This window comes from Urocitellus parryii, chromosome 1, assembly GCF_045843805.1.
Source record: "Urocitellus parryii isolate mUroPar1 chromosome 1, mUroPar1.hap1, whole genome shotgun sequence".
Classification (NCBI taxonomy): Eukaryota; Metazoa; Chordata; class Mammalia; order Rodentia; family Sciuridae; genus Urocitellus; species Urocitellus parryii.
In genome coordinates, this window is record NC_135531.1 from 111,695,780 (window position 1) to 111,716,185 (window position 20,406).

Below are 20,406 nucleotides of genomic sequence, written 5' to 3' on the forward strand. Positions count from 1 at the left end.
TCAGAGAATTCTCTGTGTGTGTGTGTATGTGTGTTTGTTTACATGACTAGTGTGATTCTACATCATGTACAACCAGAATGATCAATTTACTCCATTATATATGATGTATCAAAGTACATTCTACTGTCATGTATAACTAATTAAAACAAATTTTTAAAAATTAAAGAAATAAAACTAGGGTTTAAACCCAGGACCTTATACAGGTCAAACAAGTGCTCTACCACTGAGTTACATCTCCAGCCCTTTTTAAAATTTTTATTTTGGGATAGGAACTTGCTATGTTGCCCAGGCTGGCCTCAAACTTATGATCCTCCTGCCTCAACCTCCAGAGCAGCTGGGATTACAAACATGAGTCACAGTGCCTATTAATTCAATTTTTAAGTACAACAGAATATTTTAAAAAGGGAGACATGCTCTTTATATCATATTGCCTGTTTTAAGTTATTTTGAGTTAGAACTGAATAAGAAAACCATAGGCAGAGCTGGGCTTTTAGCAACTTGTTTTGTAACAATGATGTCAAGAGCTGGCCCCAGGTCCCTGTTCCTCAACTTGGATATAACCCACTGGCAGGGAGCCAGGCATATCTACACAATAAATACAGAGTTCCTTCCCAAAATGATAAGTCACTGAAGATAATTTTTGTATCAAACATTAACACTTTGAACTGAAAATAAATTATTTAATTATTTTTAAGGTGCAACACCAAATCTGGAAAAAAAAAAAAAAAGATGATCTTTTAATAGGGCCTCTTTTAACTAAATCCTTCCCAATTCCTCATGGGGGACACATACCCCCCCTTCCCTCCCTCCTACTCTTGCAAGGACTTGGGGAGACAGATGTTTACTGTCTCTGGTGCTCCCAGCCACCCTCCTCTATATCACTGCCATCTCTTAGTGCTTCGGGCTCCTTGAACTGAGCAGACTTTGGGGGCCTTGCAAAGATATTCTCAACATCTACCCAGACCTAGATGGAAGAATCTTTCCTTGGAGCTTTCTCTCTATCCCATAAACTTCAGATATGAGCTGATTTTAATTCAGCTCTAGCTCTCCTAGTCTTACTGACATTTTATACTTTATCATAGAATTCAAGACTTTGCCCCAGTCCAAAGGACGCCTTCCTTCCTTCCACAGGCAAGAGAGCATGTCCCTCCCCCTAAATAGCCTCTTTGCTGGCACCTCCTGTCTCTAGACTCTGAAACATTACTCTGAAGAAAGCCCATTGTCTGGCAAAAAAAAAAAAAAAAGGCTTAAATTTGGAATTCTGTCCTGTTTTACCTGGATAATTGTTCTTCTTGATGATCAGATCTCCTCTCTGCCCCCCTCACAGTCCTTGGATGTACTATTCGGAATGAATTTTGACGAGTCCTGGTTGGTGCCTCTGCACAACTCACAGCACAGTGTCTTTTAAATATTCATATTTTGCTCCTGGGGTGATCATTACTATTCCATTTCAGAACTGCTCTAATGCATTTAAGCATCAATATTTCTCCAGCTTAATTCATTACGTGTCCATTCAGGTAGGTGATCACGTAACCAGCCCATGTACATGTCAATATCTCCCACCCCTGCCAGGAGGGGCGATCCCTTAGCATTGAGGAGATTGGGATGCAGTCCTTTTTATTTCAAACTGTAAACATGCATTCGATGCTTGGCACACATTAATGGGTTTTAAAACATCTCTGTAATGTAATCTGTCATAGCGTCTTCATCTCCATGCCAACTGGAAGGACTTTACTGTTCCCTCTGATAGGAAAGTTGAAAACAATAATTTAAAAGAAACCAAATTTATTTGCATTTTATTTCCATAGAAGGGGAGAGCAGAGTATATTACCTAGGAAGTTGTGAACACAAGGATGTCAGACCTTATTATGTTTTTGTCCACTCCAGTGGAAGAGGGATCACGCAGAACACTGTTCCCTTAACTGTCTTTGGGCTGAAGCTCAGAGGCAATGCCCCCACACTGCTGTATCTATACCCAGCAAACTGCTAGGAAATCCTGCTATGACTGGTTACAGATCAGCCCCCACCCTTTTCCAGGGTCAGGATTTAACCCTCTCCTCCCCCAGGGGCTTGTCTTACTATTTATGCTATTAGTGATTAGTGTTGTGGCTTTTCTTTTTTTCTTTCATTTGATTTTTTTCTTTTTTCTTTAATTTTCTCTAGCTCTCTCCTTCTCCAGGGATGTCTGTCAACGGCTCTCTCAAGGTCAGACTTGTTACATAGGCCTGACACACGTGAACTTCATGCCTCCTCCCCCAACAGTCCTCCACTGCATGTGCTGAAAGGCTCACTGCTGCCTCTGTTGTCACAAACCCAGCCTGCTTCTGTGTTTGGGTTTGAGAGCAAATGGTGTGTTATGCCCCAAAATGCAGGAGTTTCCCTCTTTCCTGGGTATCTTTCCCTGGCTCTTGGGGGGGTAGGGGGGGAGCGAGGGAGGCAATACTGTCTCTGTTGGATTTAATACTGACAGTGACTAAAACAAGGTTGCAGAATTAAAGGCATTCACCACAGCACAGGGAGAAGGATGAGACGCCCCCCTCACCTTTATTCATCACATTCAGTCCCCCCACCACCACCACAGTACAAGGCACAGCGTTCTCTAACAAAGACGATTTCTGAATACTGGGATCTGATGGCTTTTTATATACCTGTCATAAAGCACAGTAGATAAAATTTATATGGAGCATTTGTGTCTGTAAGTCCTGAGAAATTTGGGAAATTAAGAAGGTTTTTTTTCCCCCCTCCTTTCTTTCACAAAGCATGTGAAAGCATTCTTCTCCTACTAAATGGATTTAGTCTAACTGCCTAATTCATTATGCTAAAACCATGAAGCAATTTCCTGTTCAAAGCCCAGCTCACAGGCTCTCTGTTGTCAAGTATTTGAATTTCAGATTAGAAATGTGTTCATTTGGATAGCTTGAAAGGAAAGCTTTGTTGTCAGCTTGGCTTTATGTTCTGCCAGAAGCCAAATCCCTCCTCTTCAGCAGACACCAGCAAAATACCAGACCTCAACTCTGGGCTCAATATCTTGAAACAAACACAAACACCTCTGGCCTCTGTGGTCAAAGCAATGGCTTGAGGTTGGCTTTCTCTAATAATAAAACCCTCTCAGATGATGATTTCTGACAGATAGGAGCAAATGTTTAGGGTCTCCACTCCACCTCCTCCCTGCTCCTGCCTCTATCACACATCACAATTTTTTTTAAAAAAGGAGAAGAAATGTTTCTGCCAGCATCTTCTCTAGCATAGCTTAGCTCCATCAGTAACTGAGCCATTACAAAACAGGGAGCTGAGGCGGGGTGGCGGGGTGGGGGGGGGGGCTGCATTTTTGTCAACCTTTGGTTTGTCAATGCCGTCATTTATACTGTGCAGCTCTGTCCCATCCACCTGCCATTACCAGTGACTTTTTCCCTTTATTGATCTGACAAAAATATACACAGCTGCTCAGAAAGTCAAAGGTCATATTTTAAGCTGAAGAAACAAAAGTCTAGAGGGGGGAAAATATGCCCTGATACACCTAGAATAAAAACAGAAATACACACTTGACTAGCTAACAATCGTGGACATTCTGATACAGGATGAAAATTTAGGCAATCACTTGCACAGATTTTTGTGTTTTATTTTTTTTAAGCTGCAAGATTCTAGTGCATTATTACAATTTGATACTATGATTCCAGTGTGACTATCTAATTGTTTTTAATAAATACCTATTAAGGCCTCTTGTATCTAGTTATCAGTATATTCCTCTCTCTGATTTCATCAATCCTTTATGGTTGTTGCTGATATTAAGAACTAATGAGCCATGGCCTGTAATCCCAGTAGCTTGAGAGACTGAGGTAGAAGAATTGCAAGTTCAAAGCCAGTCTCAGCAACTTAGCTAGACCCTAAGCAATTTAGCGAGACCCTGTCTCAGGATTATAAAAATAAAAATAAAAGGGCTGGGGATGTAGCTCAGTGGTTAAGTGCCCCTGGGATCAATCCCTAGTACCAGAAAATAATAATAATAATAATAATAATAATGAGTGTTTGGTGCTTTATGGTTTTCCAAGTGATTTCACTAGCAGTAGCTTATTTGGTTCTCTCAGAGGAGCTTATCACAGCCCATGAGTGAGGAAGCCAGGTTTAAAGGCAATATCACAAGGAGAAATAAGTTGCAGAGGGATGCGTTTCTAACATAAAACTTTGACTTTAACTTTCTTGGATATTTTTATCATTTCAACCTGAATCTGATACTGATCTCAGGCCCTACAAAGAGGTAAGTTATCATTATATCTTCTCAGTGGTCTTATTTTGAGGCCAAATAAAATGGAATATCTAACCCTGTCTATTTGGCTTTTCCCAAAGGATAGAAGTTGTGTGTGCAATGACAGTGCTTCTAAGTAATTTTGTATATCCATTGCCTTTGAAAACAATGGTCTCTATGTGGATGTAAACTATAACCAAATTCAATTGTGCCACAGGAAATTGGATGTATTTTTTTGATATATGAAAAAAATAGTAGCCAATTTGTCAACCTACCATATACAGAAATAATCCAGGCCTTATGGTAAAGAACAAAAAAGTAAAATTAGGGAGAAATCAAAGATAACTAGAGAGTTGGGGTGGTTCTTAAGCCATTCTATGGTGTGACTAGGGCTTGATTTGTAAAGTTGTAACTATATCCAGCCATAATTTTCTTTTCCCTTGTCCTCTTGTTCCCCACTACAGGTTTTGAGTTCAACATAGTGATAGAAAGATGAATGAGACACAAGGAGTCCCTACCCTCTGGGAGTTCCCTGTGATACCTACTTGATGTGTCTGCTGAGGAGGGGGGTGATGAAATCTCTCAGGTAAAGCCCATCATCCCTTCCATGTTGGGCCCCATGCTGGAACTGTGGTGGTCTCAGTGTGATAGACCAGGTTAATCTGGAACTACATTTCCCAGAATCACTTTTTTTATATATAGATCCACGCTAAGAACTGGTATGAGTTCCGGAAGCTAGAGGCAGCCATTACTCTCCACAGGTGTCTGTGGTTAATATAAAGACCACCTCAGAAGTGCCCACAGATGCCAGTTAGTCCTCACTTTCCCCCGCTTTGCATTCAGCTCTTTCTTCTGACTGATGATCCACAGTGCCCTACTCTCACCACCACATCCTGGGCCAAAGCAGTGACCTCCACAGGGAACAGCTTTCCACAGGCTATATGAGCTCCCCTGGACAGTCCTACCCTGGCACTGAATCTGCAAGCTCTGAGTTACCCACCAGCCTTTGTGATATAGAGGAGCCAGTGGGGGACTTTTCATTGGCCCTCTCTTCCTCCTCCTTGGATCCTTTCTTCCCCAGATCTCATTCCTGCAGTGAATCATACATCATTTCAGCTTTCCCAATTCAATGGTTGATGGATTAGTAACACTCCTAATAAATGTAACCTCTCTTGGTGAACAGAGGCAGAAATTGTTGTACTGTCTTAGCTAGTGACAGAGTAGAGGAAATAGATCATCTTGATTCACCTCTGTTCTCTCATTCCTTTGTTCCTTGTGACCAGATATACTGATCTGGGATAAAATCAGCTGAAGAAAGTCATGATTATTTTGGTGGCTATTAGAAAAGCTTGCAATCTACACAAAACTAACTTATAATAAGGATTAGAGCAGTAACTACTTTTCAAGTTCCCCAGCCAACTAAGATAATGGCTTTATCAAAGATTTATGACAAAATGTCCCTGTTAGGAACAGTTTAGGATAATAAAAAGTGATCCTTCATATAAATAATAATACAGGGGCTCATCCTATGCATCAACAACACAATTTAAGATTTCATTGTCCAAGAGGGTCCATTTCTAGAATTTTGAGGTACTCCCCAATCTCTAAGTACAGCTTTCTCATTAGTAAAATAAGTTATTTTTAACCAATCCCCCCCCCCCATACACACAGGTAGAGTGAAGGCAAGTCATAATGAGGCAACAATTTCTGAAAGTAAGAGCTGAGGCATGAAAAAGGAGGGATGAAGATTACAGTGGGCTGGACATTGGTCGTAAGCCACAGCTTGCTTTCGTCTCTGCAAGGGTGTAAAATGAAGAGCTGATGCAGTTGGGTGTGTATACTAACTGTGACAACAGAGAATGTTGCTCTCCAGGTGTGCTCTGCACTAGATGACAGTCTCCACTCTAGACTAAAAGATCAGGAACTCCCCTTTTCTCACATTAATACCCCAGTCTATATCTAGCACAGAAACTCACTCATTAAAGATAGTCAATATTCTTTCAATGAAGACATATGTCCTTGCAAGAGATAAAACAAAGGATTGGGAGGGCACCAAGGTTAGGCCCAATCTAAGTTAAGAGATGTTCAAATACATGCAAGAACTCTTCGCAACATTGTGTACCACTTACTCCCAAACCTTAATTTGTCAACTTCCAATGATCTCATACAATTTCAATGGATCATCAAATGGGCAACCCTTTTTACAAGTATTTTCCAAGCTCAATATTTTAAATACCTATAAACCCTAACAACAAGAGGGGATTAATACAGAGACAAGTCCAATATTTAGTTTCTACAGGTACAGTTGCCAGGCAACCACCACACCACAACACACAGGACTGTCATTAAAGATCAATCTCCCTCTCCTTTAACTCCTTTACTGCCAAAATGAACATCCACACAGGCAACAATGCCACTTAAAAAGGTCCACCTTCCAAGCACTGTGACTGGCTAAAATCTCTTGCAGAAATTGCAAGATACTCTGGAGCTGGCAAAAATGATTCTATTAGAACATTCCATTTCGGGATAGAAAATGCCCTTATGTTAAGAAAAATATGCAACTAAAAAGATAGTGCTGATTATTAAACTTTGCAATTAGCAATGTAAATTATTTGTCATAAATTAATATAAGACACCAGGGGTCCCACTTATAACAGACTAGGTGCTATCTTATTCATACTCTGGTTACTGCTCAGCTTTTCTCCATGGTAATTTCATCTATACCACTCACAGGATGACAATTTTATATCATAAGAGGTCCCTTGGTAGTGGATATTAATTTATAATAGAGGGAAACAGCAGGGAGAAATTTTTTTGTGCTCCTTGCCAGTAAAACACACAAACTGCTCCCTTGAGGCACATACAGTTATATATTAAAACATTAGTGATGGCACTAGACTTAATAAGAGATATAATATACAATACAACCATATAGAGTATATATTAAAAATCCACAAAAAGATGGTGTAGGTCCTAAGGAAAAGCTCTCAGGGTAAATTGTGTTCTATGCTTTTTTGTCATTTAAAAAGCAGTCTCAGGAAATTTGCAATGCATCCACAATGGGATTCACAATTATCTGAGGTCAAATATCTGAGAACTATTTTTTTTCCAGTGAAGCATAAAACATAAAGCCTTCTATTGTTGTCTGTAAACCATAATAGAACTGCCAGTAACCAAGGGATAAAATAAATGTTTCCAAAGTAATAGAAAGCATTAAGCTAGATTAGTGGTTTCCATAGTTCCTTAAATGATTCCTATTTCACATGCAAAATGTTTTCAATTTGGTTCCCCAAAAATGAAAAGTACATTTACTTTAAGTTATTAAAAAAACACTAATTTAAGACCTACTTAATGTAGGAGGCCTATGCATTTTGATAAAGATCTAGACATAATCTCCTGTAAAACTAACATTTTTCATATCTATATCTTATAATTTGAGAACTTTGAAATATCTTTCAAAAATAATTTTTCAATGGGAAAAATATTATTCTCTGTTTAGGGACTCAAAAGGCACTTGATTCCCATGTAGGAGTTAAGTGGTATATGAAGGGCCACATGACAAAATATGGGCAGAGCCTAGAACAAACCAGGTACACATCATTCAAAGCAGGTTACACCTTCAATGTTGCTCTAGACTTATTGTAAATTTCCAGAGACTAAATATCTTGCCTGCCACAATACCAGCTTATATTCAAAGTAGCAAATTAAGTGTTCTTTACAATACGGAACCAGCTGGAATGATAATCAGAACAAAGTTCACAAATGCTATCCTTGGATAGGCTACTTATATCAACAACAACAACAAAAAAGAAATTGCTGCACATGATGTTCTTCTTTCCTTCCAGATATATCTGGAATGTCCTACTTGTTTTTGTAAACACTTCTTAAAATGTAGTAGTGTCTCTTCTTGTTCACTGTCTCACCCTGGTCAATCACCACTTGACATGACTGAACCTCTCACATCAACACTGCGATACTTTCCCAAATCCCCAACCCAGTCCAGATCTGTGTCCTCAGCTCCGTCCTCAGCTGGACTTCTTAACAGAGGACTGGTTAGAGCTCCCTGTATGCTTCACTGGCCACTTAAAACATTTGACTTGGATTCATGGATTCATCCACCCAAACATTTTTATTTCTTATAATTAAAACTGGGATAATAACACCTGCCTCGCTGAGTTGACCTCAAGATTAATGAGAACTCTAATTTAGTGTCAAATCGTAGGTATTCACTATCTGTTAGCTGCCATTATCAATAATACTAATTATTATTAATTAAGCCTCAAGCATGTTTGACCCCTTCCTCTTTCTAATTTTTAAATGTCCCTAATGCCTCTTTTGTCTCTTGTTCTCAGCCCTCAGTGCCATTGATTTAGTGAGTCTTTCCTTATCTCTGCCCTGAGCTGTAGCAACAACTTCCTAACTTCCTTTTCTCTTGCATACAGTTCAGCTCCATTGCCACCACTGGTATCTTTTTCTGAAACAGATCTGATCATGTAAATCCCATACTTAAAAATCTTTATGTCAGCATAACCAGGTTCTAAGTCCTTAGCTTGATATTAACACTTTCCTAAACGGGGCCCAGCCTACCTTCTTAACTTCATTAACTACAGTCCAAAATGTTCCTCAACACCTTTTGGCCTTTGCTTTTCATTCCTCATTGCCTTTGTACATACCGTTCCCTTTCCTCTCCCAATTTCTTTACTTGGTGACCTGGCTGTTTTCTATTTGCCCTAAATCTATCAGGCTTCACTCTCTTCTGTGGTTCGGAGGCTGACTGTTAAGGCCTAAAACATCTGGGTTGCTTGCTTGTTGGCTTCTTGTTAGGGGTCAGCCATTGGAAACACGAGCAAGAGATCCAAGGGCAAGAAGACAGCCATCAAGTTTGCTCCTGCTCTTCCTTCCCATTTGCAACCTCTGGCAGGGGTTGTCATTCCTCTGTAATGACAGCTTCTTCCAAGTAGACCCTCTTCTTCAGCTACAGCTCCCAACGAACACCTGGTGACATCTTTCCTGCCCCCTCTTCATCAAATCTAAGAGTGGCATTCCCTCCCTGCTATTACTAATGCCTTCATTAAAATGTCTCATCAAAAATCCTAGCTCTCCTGCCAAAATAAATGACCCGAATCTACCTAATCATGAGGAAACATCAGACAAATCACACTGGACGTCTGATATTTCACAAAATAGCCTGAACTGTCTACAAATTTCAAACCCTTTCTCTCTCTACCTTCAGCCCTTCCCAACAGGCCAGAGAACCCATGTGTTCACATGTGTGCACAGGCACACCCACATCTGAGGAACTGTTCTAGCATCCTAGAGACTTCATTAATAAGACAACTGAAAGTAATATATGATCCCACTTGAATACTAGACCAAGAAAAAGAGAGAAAAAAAAATCCTATGAAAAAATATTGCCCAATTGACAATATTTTAATATGGATTGTGAATTAGTAAATAACATTGAGTTTTAAAGTTTCTGAGATTATTACACCCTGGTTATTTATGAAAACACCATTGTTTTGAGGAAATGCATACTAGCATATTTAGGAATATTGGGTTTGATGCCTGAAAATTACATTCAGGAAAAATTATAGATAGATACATAGATAGACAAAGCAGAATGGGCAAAAAGTTCTTCATAAGTGGATGCTGAATGATAACCTGTGAAACTCCATTTATCAATAAACATTCAAATTTACCATTAACTTCCTTAATAACAGACTAACCATTGATCAATAGAGTATACTGTGCTTCAAAAATTTTATAATCAACTATCAATTCTATATATTGGGTTGTATTGTTCAGATGCATTGCTTTATACACACACATACACATTTATATCTCAGTTATACCGACTCTCATCTATTGTCATTAGATGCTTTTGAGGGCTCAGAGGGCTTGAGTGAGTCCTGGAGCATGGATTTAGTTGAATCCAGATGCAACCTTTTTGCCCTGGTGCTTCATTCCTGCCTGGACAGCACCAATGCTCTCCTTTCTGTACTTCTACAGCAGCATTTGACATGATCTTTTTCTTTTGTTACATTTATTTTGTGATGTTTTTAATTATTTCCTAAACTAGGTGGATCTCATTTTTGCTTATTTCAACCTAGCACAAAGTCTGACACATGGTAAGCATTTAGTAAAAAACAAAATAATCAAGGAGTGAGGGTATGCATAGTTTCCCCATATTTTGCCACTACAGGAGAGAAAATCTAATGCTTCTGAAGTTGAGGTGGTAGCAATAACATTCCCTATAATCATTCTGTCAATATGGTAGACACTCACCACCCATGGCTCTTAAGCAACTTGAAATGTGGCTGGACCAAATCGAGACATACTATCAGTATAATATACACAAAAGAATTGATCATGAAAAACTAACATTACTATGAAAACAAGAATGCAGAGTACCTTTAATATTATTCTACATTGATTACCTGATGAAATGACAATATTTTGGATTCACTGAGTTAAATAAAACATATTAAAATTAATTTATCTGACAATTCCTGTGGCAACTAGAAATTTAAAATTATGCATGTAACTCACATGTTATTTCTTTTGGTTAGTGCTGGTCTACACAGATGAAGAAGTTACTAATTAAGCCACTTTGCTGATTCTTATTATTCTAGGGTGACAAGTGCAGCAAAAATGGTTCCTGGCTTCTTCATCTCTTTTAAAAACTCACTCTGCTTAGGCAGGGCTCTTGAGCTTTCAGGAACCCACCAGCAGACACGTTGTTACAATGTGGATGCTGACTTAGCGGCTTGAGGACCTTGCATTTCTACCCCGCTCCCCAGTGACACTGGTGCCAGGGCCACACTGTGAGCAGCAAAGGACTAAGGTACTCCTATGCTTTAATTTGATTCAGGTGTCGACATATAAATGTTTCATTTTAACCTAAGGAAAGTCAGTATTTTAGGAAATGTAATTTCTGCGAACAACTCTGGTTATATCAGATAGTCATAAGAATGTGACTTTGCCAAACCCACAATATGAGTTACCACATTATTAATAAAAATGCTTTCAAAAGTAAACAAACCTTTATATTAAGATGATCTGTTTAAAAAATACAGATTTATGCCAGTGCTTTTCCAAAAACACACACAGAATTTTAACCACCATAGCTGTGCCTCAGGGGATATCACAGGCAGTCAGCTGGACCTAAGGTGGCCCCTTAATTCTGGTACTGTATAGATGCACTTTAGAAATTATAACTGAGTAGAAGAAAAGATTGTCCTCTTACGTGTCTAGCATTTCACCCAAACATTTCCATAGCTCAATGTGATTTTTAATGAAAAGAATGCCTTGTCTTCTTATCCATTTCTGGATAATAACACACACAAGTTAATGCAGGCCAGGAACGATGTCGTAAAACATGACAAGTAGCAACCACAGCTAGAGCAATAACAAGAAAGTTCTCTACGCTGTCAAACACCAAACCAGACATGTCAAAACACTAATAAGGCAGTGTGGGGGGAGCTTGTGATGCACCCAGGGAATGAGGAATTCTCCAGAATATTGTGCTGAAAACATTAACGTTTCCAAGAGAAAACTTTAATAGTAGGGAAATATTTTTGTGGGCTTATTATTAATAATATTTGCATCACCTCTTCTCCGTTTTACAGATGGACTCTCCTTGTGAGATAAGGAGAATTTGTCATTTTGTAGAACCAGAAACAACAGATCCATTGAGAGCCAAAACTTGAATCTAGGACTTTAAAAGTCTAAGCCAGTTCCATTTCCAGCACTACTAAATGAAACTTTGGCAAGAAGTAAAAGAAAAGAGTTAAAATGGGAGGCCATGTTAGTTCAGGTCTCTTGTCAGGTCTAGGTGAAGTTTGGCATCCTTTCTTGTACGGAGCTACAACCAATGTGTTTGTACTACCCCTTCTTCCTTTTTGCCCTCAAAAATACTCCTCTTAAAGAAACATCTGATAAACACATTCATACTAAAGTAGGAATGACTCGTAAATCCAAGAAAATTTACTACCAAATCCCAAGTAGCAGCTGACGATTTGGGGACTAGGCAGGGAAATGAGCAGGAAAGGAAACCTGACCACTGCCCTGACATCCTGCCCCTGGGGCAACAGGAAGCCAGACCTGCTCAGTTCATTCAGACGTCCTAGAAATTATACCGTGATCTACCAACATAAAGGTAAGTCATTCTATACAGAAGTCACAAAAATAAAAAGATGACCCAAAAATGGACGTGAGCTGAGCCTACCTTTACTATCTTTTTTGCTTCTTTTGGCTACAGTAGGTTTGTTTTCTAGAAGCCTTTATTATTGAGCAAAGCACGGAGAAAACAAGTTATTTGCTGAAGGTGTCCATATCCTCCAGCCATTGATTGGCAAGATAATATAAGCAAGTAGATATGTCTGTAAAAAATTAGCAGACCATGCAGATCTTCATTTAAGTTCTATGTTCCCCAAACTAGTTACAAATAATGAAATGTTAATTCAAATGATTTTTCCAAAAACTATTAAAACCAAAATGCCAAACCCAGAAAGAGATGATCCATAATTGTATAAATTTCTTATCTGCTAAGAGAACTGTTTTTGTAGTTCTGGATTTTTGCTAGCACCTTGGGTGTTATCACATGACTCACAAAGGAAGATCTGTTTATAAATTGAGTACTATCTTTTAAAAACAAAAATATAGCACATGACCTATCACAAAGGTCAATATTTGAAACTCACTCAGCATTAACAGATTCCAAATCATGGAATTGGACTCCCTCTGATGTGATAGTGTGGCTCTTTGATTTTGCATTTATGCGAAACACTATTTCAGTTCTCTTGTAAAATGAAGCTTTACTAGCTGGGAGCCCCTAGAATGCATAGAAGAAAGACCACAAGTGAAATAGTTGTTTGCATCAGTTGCAAAAAGACTAGAGTTTTAAGTAGTAAGACATGGAGATAATACCTTCAAGTTACTGAACTTTGTTCTCAAGATGAGTTGCTTTGTCTGCATATAGAAACCAGATTTCCTTCTGATAGTGTAATTTTACATTAAAAAAAAAATCCTCTACATAGCTCATGATCATCCTCAGATGAGATTGTTGTCTTGCAGAATAGTCCCAGGCTTCAATAGTGCCAATGCACAAACTGATAACTTCCTTGCAGAATTTTGTTCTCTATCCTACCTCGGAACCTCTTCTGGATACTTGTTTGAAACTTAGCTGGCTAAGCAATGTCACGGGCAGATAGCACAAAATAAAGCCATGCATATTTCTTACCCAAATTAAAGGTTCATATCATGGACACAGACACACAAAGAAAGAAAGAAACAAAAAAAGACCAGACTTAATAAAAAAAGAACATAAACGGGCAATTTGACTGCATCATCAGGTTCTTTGACTCAACATCACACCTTCTCCTGAGGACTACTCAGGGGCACCCTAATCTCAACTGAGATGGGGAGTTACCACTGCACACATGAATATTCTTGCTTGGGACAACTATCATGTTGTTCTCACTTTTATTAGAGACCTCATCCTTCTATATGGAATGAATGACCACATCTTAAACACTTTTTTTTAACCATAAAGCCATACAAACATTCTCTTTAAAGAAAAAAATCCCAGAATTGTTTCACCATTAATCTTTCCTCTGCTATTTTTCATTCAATAACTCCACTTTTTCCTAAGGGATTAAGCTATGGAAACTTCTATTGGAAAAGTTCAAGAAATACCTAAAAATTACATTAGGTGATTTGTATATGTAGAAAGATGGATATTTCTTTAAATAGTGCTAATTAAAATATAAAAATAGAAGGAAAGAAGAAGGAGGAGAAGGTAATGGAGGAAGAGGGAAGGAAAAAAGGAGGGGAGAGAAAAGGGGAAGATAAAGGAAGAAGAAATGGTGAAGAACAGCAGTAAGAATATGTGAAGATTGACATTCCTTTTATAAAACACACACAGACACACACACACACACACACACACACACACACCACTAGCACTTTCTAATGAGTGACAAGTTATTTTTAATATACCTGACACATAGCGGACACCAAACAAAAATACTTATTGGATGAATAAATAAGTTTACATTAACCACAAAGGACAAGAACATAGAAAAACAGGCACAAATAAGTGCAAACAACATGAAAATAGAAAAGAAAAGTATAAGTTTGTTAACCCTTAGTAATAATTCTTAAAATGTCAATAATGATAACACAAAGAAGTACCAGAGAGAATAATAGAGATATTACTAAATTAGAACAATAGTGGAAGACCACTTGTGCGCCTCTGAATGGCAAAATTTTGAAAAGTAGATAATACAGGTGGCCCCGCGGCGGGTGCAGAAGTCAAGTCCCGGAGCCAGCAGCCGCTTTTGCAAGCGGCGGTCACCCGGAGCGGCTTGGGCCGCCCCACCCAAACCGGCAGTCGGCCTCCGCCATCCGGGCTTCCCTGGGAGGCCTAGCGCTAGATCTGGGAGCAGCTGCCTCATCCGCCCGATTCCTAACCACGCGGCCACAGCTACCTGGCTCCACAGGTGGCCCCGCGGCGGGTGCAGAAGTCAAGTCCCAGAGCCAGCAGCCGCTTTTGCAAGCGGCAGTCACCCGGAGCGGCTTGGGCCGCCCCGCCCGAACCGGCAGTCGGCCTCTGCCATCTGGGCTCCCCTGGGAGGCCTAGCGCTAGCTCTGGGAGCAGCCGCCTCACCCGCCTGGTTCCTAACCACGCAGCCGCAGCTACCCAGCTCCACAGGTGGCCCCGCGGCGGGTGCAGAAGTCAAGTCCCTGAGCCAGCAGCCGCTTTTGCAAGCAGCGGACACCCGGAGCGGCTTGGGCTGTCCCGCCCGAACCGGCAGTTTGCCTCCGCCATCCGGGCTCCCCTGGGAGGCCTAGCGCTAGCTCTGGGAGCAGCCGCCTCATCCGCCCGATTCCTAACCACGCGGCCACAGCTACCCGGCTCCACAGGTGGCCCCGCGGCGGGTGCAGAAGTCAAGTCCCGGAGCCAGCAGCCGCTTTTGCAAGCGGCGGTCACCCGGAGCGGCTTGGGCCGCCCCGCCCGAACCGGCAGTCGGCCTCTGCCATCCGGGCTCCCCTGGGAGGCCTAGCGCTAGCTCTGGGAGCAGCCACCTCACCCGCCTGGTTCCTAACCACGCAGCCGCAGCTACCCAGCTCCACAGGTGGCCCCGCGGCGGGTGCAGAAGTCAAGTCCCTGAGCCAGCAGCCGCTTTTGCAAGCGGCGGACACCCGGAGCGGCTTGGGCTGTCCCGCCCGAACCGGCAGTTTGCCTCCGCCATCCGGGCTCCCCTGGGAGGCCTAGCGCTAGCTCTGGGAGCAGCCGCCTCACCCGCCCGGTTCCTAACCACTCGGCCGCAGCTACCCGGCTCCATAGGTGGCCCCGCGGCAGGTGCAGAAGTCAAGGCCTGAGGAGGGAAGATGGCGGCGAAGGGAGTGCATCACCCCAGTGCGCCGCGTCACTGAGCGGGAGAAAGATGATGTGAATCGCCTGAAGGCTATCTTGTTGGGAATTTCCAGTGAAATTGAGGTGCTCCAGAATCTAGTGGACAGATTTCCATCATGCGAAGTTCGACTGCGGGAGCTCCATTTCTTCGCACGGAGGGTCGCATAGCCTAATAGGCATTCGACCCGCGGCTGGAGTCTGTGGCGTGTGCTGGGGAGAGGCAAGGTGCCGGAGCGGGGGAGCAGCGATACGGATTCGGGGGGCTCCCGCCAGTGGTACAGTGGCAGCGCTGAGTGCTGAGTTCCGGCTTTGAGACAGAGGAGAGAAGCAGGCCAATTTGGTTCCAGACACCGGTCGGACCACAGAGGAGGACAGCAGCCGCCATTTCGGAGAGATGATGTAATCATCCCCATGTTCTACAGATCTCAGCCCATTCAGCTACGGAACAGGTGATTTCAGGCTGGTATTTGCCTGCGTCTAGCAGACAGATTTCTTGCGCAGGCTCAGGACTGGGGATCTTGTGGAGAATACTCCTAGAGGCTCGTGCCTGGCAAGGCGTGCGCCGGGCACTGAGCAGCTGGATTCTGGTTCCCGGGGCTAACCTGGCCCAGGTCTGAGGAAACTGCGGAGACTGCCGGTGGAGGCCAGCTCCAAGTGGAGCGTGCGCTGAGCTTGGGGCGACTGGGTTCTGACCCCCGGAACAGTTTTGGCCTGGGGCTGGGGAACCCGTGGGGGTCGCTCGCTGGAGCCAGCTCCCAGCCGAGAGTGTATCGGCATCTGAGAGGCGGGGTTCTGGCTACCGAAGCTGCTTCGGCCCAAGGCTAGGGAACCAGCGGTGACTGCTTCTCAGGCTCCTGCTGGGTGCTGTGGGGCAGAGTGGAGCTTCCACCTGCGCCCAGAGCAGGCCAAGTGACCCGCCGGCGTGGTATCATGACACCCCAAATGCAGCTGGGGCTGAAGAGAGTAGCCGCCCACGCCTAGAATAGGACCAGCGACCCCGTGGCGCGGTAGCCAAGTAACCTCATTTGGAGTAGGGGCTGTGCAGAGCAGCCATCTGAGCAAGCAGGGCAGGCAGACCTGAGGCCCACTGGCAAGACAGGCCAGGTAGCTTGCCAGCGTGGTGGACACGTAACACCGAGGCAGTAGCGTCACACTGGTTGGAGTGGGGGTGGAGCAGGGTCGCCGCCCGGGTCCAGAGGGGGCTCAGAGACCCGTTGGAGAGGTAGTCAGGTACCCCCATTGGGAGTGGGGGCTGTGCAGAACTGCGACCCACTGGCCTAGAGGCCTGTCAGCGTGGTAGACATGTCACACCAATTGGAGTGGGGACCCAGCTGAGCCGCCACCCACATCCAGATCAGGACCAACGACCCCAGGGCGTGGTAGTTACGTTACCACAATTGGAGTGGGGGCAGAGTAGAGCTGTCACCCGTGCCCGCAGGGGGGGAGGACCTGCGACCGATCAGCGTGGTAGACAGATCACCCTAATTAGAGGAGGAGCACAGCCACTACCCGCCCTGCAAGGGAGACTTCCCAACTATACAAGAGCAATATAAACAAATAGGGGGTAAATTTCAAAAACACAATAGTTGCACCAAGCAGAAAGAAATGCGAGCAGCATGAAAAGACAAGGAAAGAAAGGACCACAAGCAATGCAGGTCAACTCAACTTTAGAAGGTAATAGCTGCAACAGATGGAATGTCAGATAAAGAGTTCAGGATATACATGCTTCAGATTATCTGGAGTCTCAAGGAAGACATGAGACAGCAAAATCAGACAATGAAAGATCACATTGACAAACAAATCCAGGAAGTAAAAGATCAATTTCACAGGGAGATAGAGGTAATAAAAAACAAACAAATAGAAATCCTAGAAATGCAGGAAACAATAAACCAACTTAAAAACTCAATTGAGAATACTACCAGCAGAGTAGATCACTTAGAAGAGAGAACATCAGACAATGAAGACAAAGTATTTCAACTGGAAAAGAACATAGACAGCTCAGCAAGTCCGCTAAGAAACCATGAGCAGAACATCCAAGAATTATGGGACAATATCAAAAGACCAAATTTAAGTCATTGGGATACAGGAAGGCACAGAGCTCCATACCAAAGGAATAAACAGTCTATTCAGTGAAATAATACGAGAAAACTTCCCAGACTTGAAGAATGAGACAGAATCCCAAATCCTAGAAGCCTACAGGACGCCGAATGTGCAAAATCATAAGAGATCCACACCTAGACACATTATAATGAAGATGTCCAACATACAGAATAAGGAGAGAATTTTAAAAGCTGCAAGAGAAAGAAAGCAGATTACATTTAGGGGTAAACCAATCAGGATAACAGCTGATCTCTCAACACAGACTCTGAAAGCTAGAAGATCCTGGAATAACATATTTCAAACACTGAAAGAAAATGGGTTCCAACCAAGAATCGTGTATCCGGCGAAATTAAGCTTCAGGATAGAAGATGAAATTAAAACCTTCCACGATAAACAAAAGTTAAAAGAATTCGCAGCTAGAAAACCAAATCTTCCAAAAATCCTTGGCAAAACATTACAGGAAGAGGAAATGGAAAATAACATTGAAAACCAACAATGGGAGGTAGGACAGTAAAGGGGGGAAAGTAGTCAAAGAGGATAACAAATCAGGTTTAGTAACATCAATAAACAAATATGGCTAGAAGAACAAACCATATCTCAATAATAACCCTAAATGTTAATGGCTTAAACTCACCAATCAAGAGACACAGGCTAGTAGAATGGATCAAAAAACAAGACCCAACAATATGCTGCCTACAGGAGACGCATCTGATAGGAAAAGATATTCATAGACTGAAGGTGAAAGGTTGGGAAAAATCATACCACTCATATGGACTGCGGAAACAAGCAGGAGTGGCCATACTCATATCTAATAAAATAGATTTCAAGCCAAAGTTAATCAAAAGGGATAAAGAAGGACACGTCATACTGCTCAAGGGAACCATATACCAACAAGACATAACAATCATAAATATATGTGCCCCAAATAATTGTGCAGCTGTGTTCATCAAGCAAACTCTTCTCAAGTTCAAGAGTCTAATAGACCACCATACAATAATCATGGGAGACTTCAACACACCTCTCTCACCACTGGACAGATCTTCCAAACAAAAGTTAAATAAGGAAACTATAGAACTCAATAACACAATTAACAACCTAGACTTAATTGACATATATAGACTACACCACCCAACATCAAGTAGTTACACTTTTTTCTCAGCAGCACATGGAACCTTCTCAAAAATAGACCATATATTATGTCACAGGACAACTCTTAGACAATATAAAGGGGTAGAGATAATACCATGCATCTTATCTGATCACAATGGAATGAAACTGAAAATCAATGATAAAAGTAGGAAAGAAAAATCAAGCATCACTTGGAGAATGAACAATAGGTTGCTGAATGATCAATGGGTTTTAGAAGACATCAAGGAGGAAATTAAAAAATTTCTAGAGTTAAATGAAAACACAGACACAACATATTGGAATCTATGGGACACATTGAAAGCAGTTCTAAGAGGAAAATTCATTGCTTGGACTTCATTCCTCCAAAAAAGAAAAAACCAACAAATAAATGATCTCATACTTCATCTCAAAATCCTAGAAAAAGAAGAGCAAAACAACAGCAAAAGAAGTAGAAGGCAAGAAATAATTAAAATCAGAGCTGAAATTAATGAAACTGAAACAAAAGAAACAATTGAAAAAATTGACAAAACTAAAAGTTGGTTCTTTGAAAAAATAAATAAAATTGACAGACCCTTAGCCATGCTAACAAAGAGAAGAAGAGAGAGAACCCAAATTACTAGCATACGGGATGAAAAAGGCAATATCACAACAGACACTTCAGAAATACAGAAGATAATCAGAAATTATTTTGAATCCTTATACTCCAATAAAGTAGAAGATAGTGAAGGCATAGATAAATTCCTTAAGTCTTATTATCTGCCCAGATTGAGTCAGGAGGATATAGACAACCTAAACAGACCAATAACGATAGAGGAAATAGAAGAAACCATCAAAAGATTACCAACTAAGAAAAGCCCAGGACTGGATGGGTATACAGCAGAGTTTTACAAAACCTTTAAAGAGGAACTAACACCAATACTTTTCAAGCTATTTCAGGAAATAGAAAAAGAGGGAGAACTTCCAAATTCATTCTACGAGGCCAAAATCACCCTGATTCTGAAACCAGACAAAGACACTTCAAAGAAAGAAAACTACAGACCAATATCTCTAATGAACCTTGACGCAAAAATCCTCAATAAAATTCTGGCGAATCGGATTCAAATACATATCAAAAAAATTATACACCATGATCAAGTAGGATTCATCCCTGGGATGCAAGGCTGGTTCAATATACGGAAATCAATAAATGTTATTCACCACATCAATAGACTTAAAAATAAGAACCATATGATCATCTCGATAGATGCAGAAAAAGCATTTGACAAAGTACAGCATCGCTTTATGTTCAAAACTCTAGAAAAATTAGGGATAACTGGATCATACCTCAACATTGTAAAAGCAATCTATGATAAGCCACAGGCCAGCATCATTCTGAATGGAGAAAAATTGAAGGCATTCCCTCTAAGATCTGGTACAAGACAGGGATGCCCTCTCTCACCACTTCTGTTCAACATAGTCCTTGAAACACTGGCCAGAGCAATTAGGCAGATGAAAGAAATTAAAGGCATAAAAATAG